The sequence below is a fragment of the Macaca mulatta genome, chromosome 7, assembly GCF_049350105.2.
Source record: "Macaca mulatta isolate MMU2019108-1 chromosome 7, T2T-MMU8v2.0, whole genome shotgun sequence".
Classification (NCBI taxonomy): Eukaryota; Metazoa; Chordata; class Mammalia; order Primates; family Cercopithecidae; genus Macaca; species Macaca mulatta.
Window position 1 is genome coordinate 162,185,730 of NC_133412.1, and position 8,886 is coordinate 162,194,615.

Here is an 8,886-nt window from a genome sequence, read left to right on the forward strand (position 1 = left end):
ATTTATTGAGCACCTACCATGTGCCCAACATGTTATGTGCACTTTTTAGTTTAATATTCACCACTGTTCTGAAAAGTCAGAATTTTATCTCCATTTTATAGAAAGAAAAATATGCTTCAAGAGTTTAATAACTTTTCAAATGTTATTCCGCCAGTAAGTGGTGGTGCCAGGATTTGAGCCCAGATCTGTCCAACTCTAAACTCCCTGTTGGTTTCTTCTGACCACCTCACCGCTTGCTGCTTCTCAAATGAAAGAGATTGCCTTTATTGTCTATCCCTATAGCTTTCAAGTATGACAAGCAATATTCTGGCTCACTTGTTCAATGATTAAAACCTATCCCTTTAGCTCCAAGAAAAGCGTAAAAGAATTTGTACTACATTCCTTTGCATGATAATATTGCATTCCTGAGCGTCAACCCTACAGGTGCCTTCTCTGCGATGGAAGTACAGTGTTCGAAAGTTTGAAAATGGCTACACATCCCCAGCCCTCTATGATTTTTTCAGTGAGCAGTTTCAGCTGGACACAGAATTGCAAGTAAGAAAGTTCCAGTTGGCTCCCCGGAAAATTTAATCTCTCAATGTTCCTTAGTTGTTTGACATGCCAGGATGAGATTCAAATGAAATTCTATGAAAATGACAAGTTTTTCCTGCTCCCATTAGCCCCTCTCACAGCTGGGCTTCGTTTCTGTGACCATAAACTAGCTCATGTTCCCAACACAGGAGTAGCTACAAACTGGGAAATGGAACTAAACCCAATATAGCAGCCAAACCCTCCCAGTTCTGCTTTCCTCTGCCCTGGTGCCGTTTCGTTTGAAGAAAAAGGGGGAACGCATCGCTTTAGAAGGCAGTTGTTCATTTTTCCTGTAGGTAAACGCAGAAGAAGGCGCTGAGGAGAAGAAACCTCACCTTGTTGTGAGGTTTCTGTGGACAAGGACCTCTGTCACTGGGCTTTCTGCTAACCAGAACTCCCAACTGATCAGCACTCCTGCCTATCTAAAATGAACTGTTCATAGAACTATTGATCCCGAAGAAGACTTCAGAGTACCCTAAGGGTACTGGCAACCTGGCTTCTTTGCCAGTAGTCTCCCCAGACCCAGTCTCCACATCAGGGTCACTCTCCACTGCTGCTAAAGTGATCCTTCTATAATTGGAGCAAGCCATACCCTGGCGTCAATTGTTCTTCATAAGGCCTTCTATGACCATATCCCTGCTGACTTTTCCAGTCTTGTACTAACTTGTCTTCCTGCCTCCATGTGCCTACACGTGCCTCCACGTGCTAGGGAGAACCTCAGTTGGATCATGTCACTCCCCTGATCAATCCCCCCTTCCCGTCATGTCCCTTTGCATGCAAAATGAAATCCCATGTCTGTATAGTGGGCCAGAAGACCCTTTGCAATCAGCCTTTCACTGTCTCTCTACTCTCATTCCTTACTGTGCCTTTTCCTCTCCAGCCACTCTGGCTTTCTCTTCCTCTTTCTCTCTCCCTCCCTCTCTCCCCTCTAGCCACTCTGGCTTCAGCACTGTTCCAAGCCTACTTCAAGGCCTCTGTACTTCTTCCTTCCACCGGGGTCACTCTTGACCTGGATCCACAGGGCTCACACTCCCTCAGCCCCTTGACTCAGGTTATGGGCCAAATGTCAGAGAGGCTGTCTTTATGAAAATAGCAGTTCTTGTCACTCTAATCCTTTTTACCTTGCTTTAGAATTTTATTTTTTTCTTCTCCTGTACAAAAATGCAATCACCATGAAGGCAATATCCCTTGAACGGAGTCTCCTGTGTGCCCCATAGTAGGTGCACACCTAACACTTTTTAAATGAATGAATCTCCTCCCACACCACCCTCAGTACTACACACCCCACGCCACCCTCCGTACTACGCACCCCACGCCACCCTCCGTACTGCGCACCCCACGCCACCCTCCGTACTGCGCACCCCACGCCACCCTCCGTACTACGCACCCCACGCCACCCTCCGTACTACGCACCCCACGCCACCCTCCGTACTGCGCACCCCACGCCACCCTCCATACTACGTACCCCATGCCACCCTTGGCTATGTGTTTGCCTGGGAGCATCTTGGCGGCAAGTTCTGGGCCTTATTCATCTTTGCGCCAAGCATCACAGATCTGATGATCTGTGAATGTTTATTGAATGAGTCAAGTTGAGAGCTTCTGAATAACTAAAGGTCAAATTCTTTACAGTATAACTTTAGAAGTAATCTGTAGTGAGAGTTTCATTCTTTGAAAAATTGATATTCAATGTCCAATATGTGGTGTAACCCAGGTGTATTATAAGGATAACTTGTAAACCAGTCACTTAGCTGATAAAAGGGAAAGTTTAATTATGAATGAAGGAAAAAAATGAAAGAAACTAAGAGACAGGTATTTAAACCGGAATATTTCTTTTTTCTTTTCCTTTTTTTTTTTTTTTTTTTGAGACAGGTTCTCGCTCTGTTACCCAGGCTGGAGTGCAGGGGTGAGCTCTTGGCTCACTGTAACTTCCATCTCCAGGGTTCAAGCGATTCTCCTGCCTCAGCCTCCCATGTAGCTGTGATTACAGGCGCCCAACAACATGCCTGGCTAATTCTTGTATTTTTAGTGGAGATGGGGTTTCTCCATGTTGGCCTAGCTGATCTTGGACTCCTGACCTCAGGTGATCTGCCCGCCTTGGCCTCCCAAAGTGCTGGGATTACAGGCATGAGCCATTGCATCTGGCCCTGAACCAGAATATTTCTAAGGACGTTAAATAGGATATATTACCCAGTAATATATCCTTTAATGTCTTAAATTCCTTCTGTCAGTCACAGTTTCTAGGGAGACATTTGTATAGTGTACCTGCTAAAACGATAAAATTTGGAATTCAGATGTGATTTCAAATTCCCTTATGCCAATTATTTGAGAATCTACCCAGTAATACATGCATTAATGTCTTAAATTCCTTGTATTGGAGTCACAATTTCTAGGGAGACATTCATGTAGTGTGCCTGCTAAAAAGATGGAATTTAGAATTCAGATGTGCTTCCAAATTCCCTATATGCCAATTATGTGACCTAATGTAATCTTAATTTGTCTCTGCCTCAGTTCCATCATCTGTAAAATGGATTGTTGTAAGATTTAAAGGAGATAAATGTATGCAGAGCACCCATAATACAGTGCTTGACATAGTAAGCACCCCATAGGTAGTAAAATTTTGGAGTTGCTCCTTCCCCAGTGTTTCATTCATGATCTTCAAAGATAGCAAGTTGCACCAAGGATGCTTCTAGAAAGCTTATGAAATTACTAATTGATCTTTGTGTTGCAGTCATTTTAACTGAATCCAAGAAAAAGGGAATATTTATTCTTTTTATTTGTTAGTTCAGTGACAATATAATTACATGCTAAGAACGCTTTTTGCTTTGGGACAGAGACTGTTATATCCTAAGGTTCATTCTTTTTTGAGATGGAGTCTTGCTCTTGTTGCCCAGGCTGGAGTGCAGTGGCACGATCTCTGCTCACTGCAACCTCCACCTCCCGGGTTCAAGCAATTCTCCTGCCTCAGCCCCCTGAGTAGTTGGAATTACAGGCATGTGCCACCACGCCCATCTACTTTTTGTATTTTTAGTGGAGACGGGGTTTCACCATGTTTGCCAGGCTGGTCTCAAACTCCTGACTTCAAGTGATCCACTCACTTGGCCTCCCAAAGTTCTGGGACTACAGGCGTGAGCCACCACACCCGGCCCTAATGCTCATTCTTTCCACCTTCCCTTTAGTTTACAGCTTGTTCCCATATCCAAATAAGATTTGGCAGAGCACATGGCCATCTGGCTGGAGGCCACATTTCCCAGCCTCTCTTACAACTGGATCTGGTTCTATGATTATGTTCTTTCCAATGGAGCTTGCTAGCTCCTCTCCTTGGCTGAAATGCTGGTGTAATTTTGGTGGTGAACCAGCTTTGACTGTGTGGAAGAGGAAAACACCCTGGGGTTCTAGGGAGATGGTCAAGCAACAAGATGGAAAGAACCTGGGTCTCTGAATGAACTGATGAAGCAGAGTTCCCTATTAATCCTAGATAGTGATTACAGAGAGAGATACATTGCTATCAATTGGGTCAATGTGTTTTGAGGGTCTTTTGTCATAGCAACTTAGCATCCACCTTTACTACTGCAAGGACCATATCCATATATCTTTTTGTCCTTGGTGTGTGCTGTCCTCTGCCACCCCTGCCAGAACATTCTCCCTCTGCCCTTTGCCTAATATGCTTTTTCTCTCCCTTCAAGTCTCAGACCAATGTCTCTTCCTTGGAGAAGCCTACCCTGGCCTCCCATCATGAGTTAATTGTCTTACTTTTTGCTTACCCAGCACCATTTTCTGCTTCCAAAGGAGTGGCCTATTACAGTTGCAATTTTACATGCAGTTGTGTTTCTTTGATGAATGCTTGTCTCCCTCACTATATCATAAGCCCTATGAGAAGAGGGACCATGTTTTCCTTTATTTACTGAAGTATCCAGAAAAGCTAGCACAGTAGACAGCACACAATAGGTATTGATTAATACTATCATTTTAAAAAACCATCAGTGCACCCCCTAGCCCATGGTAATAAATAATTCTTCTTGTCACTGTCCCTTATTGCTCTCTAGAATGGGTTAAGTGATCAAGAATTGAAGGGCAAGAAAGGCCCTTGGCTTATCATGCTGTGGGAGGAGATTCTCTTTTGTCCCTTGACTAATCCTTAATTCTAAAAGCCAGCCCATCAGTGTGGAGCCAAGACTGGGGCTGCCAATTATATCTATTAGCATGTGAGGTGGCTGATAAAAGTCAGAGGATGGAATCGAGATTGACTCTGGCCACCCATAGGAGTTCTGAATCACTGGATAGAATTTGGCAATTTCCCCCTTTGGTGTGATTCTGCATCCAAGTCGACCATTTGCTAAATATCTGGCCATTGCAGCATTGAATCGCATTTACTTTCTGAGTTTAATGTCATTGAAACAAACCTCTATGGGTTTGAACTAAATTATATGGCTGCCAATCTCTAAATAAACATATTTTCCTAGAGGTAAAATGTTGGCAATTGTTTCTGCTAAATCAGATGGTGTGGTATCCCAGAAGAAAATTGTTTCAAGTCAAGGCCAACAAGGGAGTGACAGTGATTGCTGTAGAAAGTCGCATCTTCCTCCTGGGGCATTACGAAAGAAGAAGCTGCAAATTTGGGAGCTATAATATCATTTTGCTCAGCACTTGCCTACACATATTTTTAGAAGCATGGGGCCTCTATCTTCTCCATCCTATTTTTGAATAACCTCACCACGTCTCTGGAGAACATGTTTAAAACAATTACCTTCCAAGTGGTCTGCCTCTGCAGAGATGGGTTATATTTACAAAAACAGTTTTCATAGACTAAAAGCCTTTCTCTAGGATGTGCCAGAAAATAATGCCACAATATTGCTAGGAGAAGCTTCTAGAAACCAAAAGCACCTGAGTCATATTAAAAACTTTTGAGCCTAAGAATCAGGTTGGTGCTTGCACCTGGCCCCTGCTTAAAGCCCATTTTCTGTATTATTCCTCAAGGGCTTCCTCGAGGGGACTCCTTTTATAACCTGCAACTCCACAATGCTGCCTTCTTCATCATGCTTCTCAAATTGCTTTGGAAGTATGTGAAGTTTGTGAAAACCCAAATTTCATTTGCATTTAGACCTTTGCGTTGATACCTTTCTCACTGACGTTTCCTAATTCCATGAGAAATTCCATGAAAATTATAGTCTGTGTGTGACTCAGGGTCAATTCCTTGAAGGTTTTTTTTTATAGAATCAACACTCCAGAGAAGAACCTCATCAGAGTGGTGAGTAAATGGTGACAGACAGAGCTGAGTGTTTCCTTCAGTAACTAATGTGTAGGTATTACTCAGTAACTTCTGGTTGTTCTTCCAGCCTTCCAATACCTATGTAAACATTTCCTGTCTTAAATATCCTCTGTTAAAAATACCCGATGTGGTTTCTGACTGACTATATATTGCATTTACCTGTAAAGCCATCTAAAATCGATTGCAAACACAAGGCAGGTTAAAACCAAATGAATAGGTAAATAACAACAAGTGATGGGACTTTTGGGGGGTTCAAATCTCCCTTCACACTGTGCAGAACCAGAAAGAACTAAAACTATATTTTCTTTTCTTTTCTTTTCTTCTTCTTCTTCTTTTTTTTTTTTTTTTTTTTTTTTTTTTGAGACAGAGTCTCTGTTGTCCAGGCTGGAGTGCAGTGGTATGATCTCAGATTGCTGCAACCTCTGCCTCCTGGATTCAAGTGATTCTTCTGCCTCAGCCTCCCCAGTAGCTGGAGTTACAGGCATGTGCCACAACACCCAGCTGCTTTTTGTGTTTTTACTAGAGATGGGGTTTCACCATGTTGGGGTAAGCATATTTTCTAATTAAACAAGCTGGCATGTGGGGTCTGACAATCTGGCAGTGGGGAAAATATCTGAAATTGGAATTATTCTGGGAAATCTAGGGGCATACATAGTTGTTGCCACTAGATGAGGCACTAGAAAATGTGGTACTCTTATGTGATGAGTGCTAAGAATACTGTGGAGGGTAAGAGTAAATGGTCAAAAGCAGCCCAATCCTGACATGAAGGAAAAAGCATGGAAACCAAGGCAGCTAATGGAAATTTGTAGCAAAATACTACTAATGATGATAATAATGGTATTGAGTACTTTCAGCAAGAAAAGTTGTGTCCATTAACTCATAAAAGATGGCTGAAATCTATGATACCTTCCAAAAGAATGACTCTCTCAGCAGGCAAGTTCCAAGAGGACCAAACAAGACTAAAGTGATGACATTGGTGGTCATAAAGAAGAGGTATAAGTGAGACATGAACCAGTATCCCTTGGAGGAAGAACTGGAGGTCAAATCTCAACTGACTTTGTAGAGTTGACCTAGATGTCATTATTCTCATGTCTGTCTGTCTGTCTGTCTGTCTGTCTGTCTGTCTATCTATCTATCTATCTATCTATCTATCTATCTATCTATCCATCCATCCATCCATCCATCCATCCTATTGAACTCTTAGCTTGAGGGCCAGAAATACACTTTTCTCGTCTTCCTATCCCTAGGAAGTATCACAATGCCTGGCACAGATAGGAGCTCAAAGGAAGCCTTCTGAATGGACAGATCCCTTATTAGTTGTACATGTTAAATTTAAATGTTTTGCTCATGAAGCTAATATCCACCACGTGCAAGACATTCTGCAGTTAGAAGTTCACTACTCTTGTTCTTATGGAGCCATTTATTAAGCCATTCTCAAATAATCCACCCCTAACATTTCTTCTCCCTCTTTCTTTTTACCTTTGCACTTATTCCTACTTAACATACATATTCTTTTTTTTAACTGATTATTAGTTACGACCTTTTTACTAGAATGTAATATCTAGAGAAGCAGGAATTTTTGTCTGTTTTGTTCCTGATTTGTGGCAGCCAAGACAATGTGTCTCTCAAATTTCTCACTGTGAGGTGCAGAATTGACCAAAGGCTCAACTGTGGTGCTCTGAAATCCCTCACTGCATTTGTACCAAGGCCATGATTCCTGGGGTTGCACTTAGCCAGTGACTGAGTATGGCATGCATGCTAAGGCAGGCAGTTCCTAGGAGAGACGGAACTTCTCTGATAGGTGACTTTGGCTCGATGACTCCCTAATGACCTTGCCAAGCTCTCTTAGAACTGCATTCCAGTCTAAGATGCTCCCATCCAAACTTTCTTCCTGTATTAGTCAGGGTTCTCTGGAAAAACAGAACTATCCTCTCTCCTTCACCAGGAATCAGAACAGCACTGCAGGCTGATGGTTCTCCCAGCCTCTCTCTGGATCACTACCCATTTTCCTCATTGACGTCCTTCTAATATACATATATACAGGATATATATATATATATATATATATACACATATATATATATATATGTATATGTATATGTATATGTATATATCACTTTCTCTCTCTCTCACTCTCTCTGTTCCTCTGAGTCTGAGTCCAAAGGTCATCTGTTGGCAGAATTCCTTCTTGCTTGGAGAGGTCAGTCATTGTTCTATTAAGACCTTCCACTGATTAGATGAGGCTCACCTACATTTTGGAGAGTAATCTGCTTTACTCCATCTACTGATTTAAATGTTAACCTCATCTAAAAAACATTCCTTCATAGACACATTTAAAATAGTGTTTGACCAAATATGTTAACATTGTGGCCCAGCCGACTTGACAACGTGAAATTAACAGTCACACTTTCCTCTCTCCTTCACCAGGGATCAGATCAGCATTGCAGGCTGATGGCTCTCCCAGCCTCTCTCTGGATCCCTACCCATTTTCCTCATTGGTGCCCTTCTAGCAGATCTCCTGCAGTGCTAATTCTGATTTGGTGTCTGCTTCTCAAAAGACTCAGACTAACACATGACAGTATTTTCAGTGCCTAGTATATAGTGCATTCTCAATAAATATTCACTAAATGAATTAATGAATCCTGTGAATGTGAGAGCAATCTGCCTGTGACATATAACACTCCATGATCACCAGGGTTGCTTTATCTGCTATGATTGGTAGGAGGTTGTTCCCTTCCTTCTCTCACTTTCTTGACTCCTCTTTCTTTCTTTCTTTCTTTTTTTCTTTTTGAGGCAGAGTCTCACTCTGTCCCCCAGGCTGGAGTGCAGTGGTGCCATCTTGGTTCACTGTGACCTTCACCTCTTGGGTTCAAGTGATTCTCATGCCTCAGCCTCCCGAGTAGCTGGGACTACAGGCTACAGATGCACGCCACCACGCCTGGCTAATTGTTTGTATTTTTAGTAGAGACGGGGTTTCACCATGCTGCTCAGGCTGGTCTCAAACTCCCGAGCTCAGGCAAGCCACCTTCCTTGGCCTCCCAAAGTGCTAG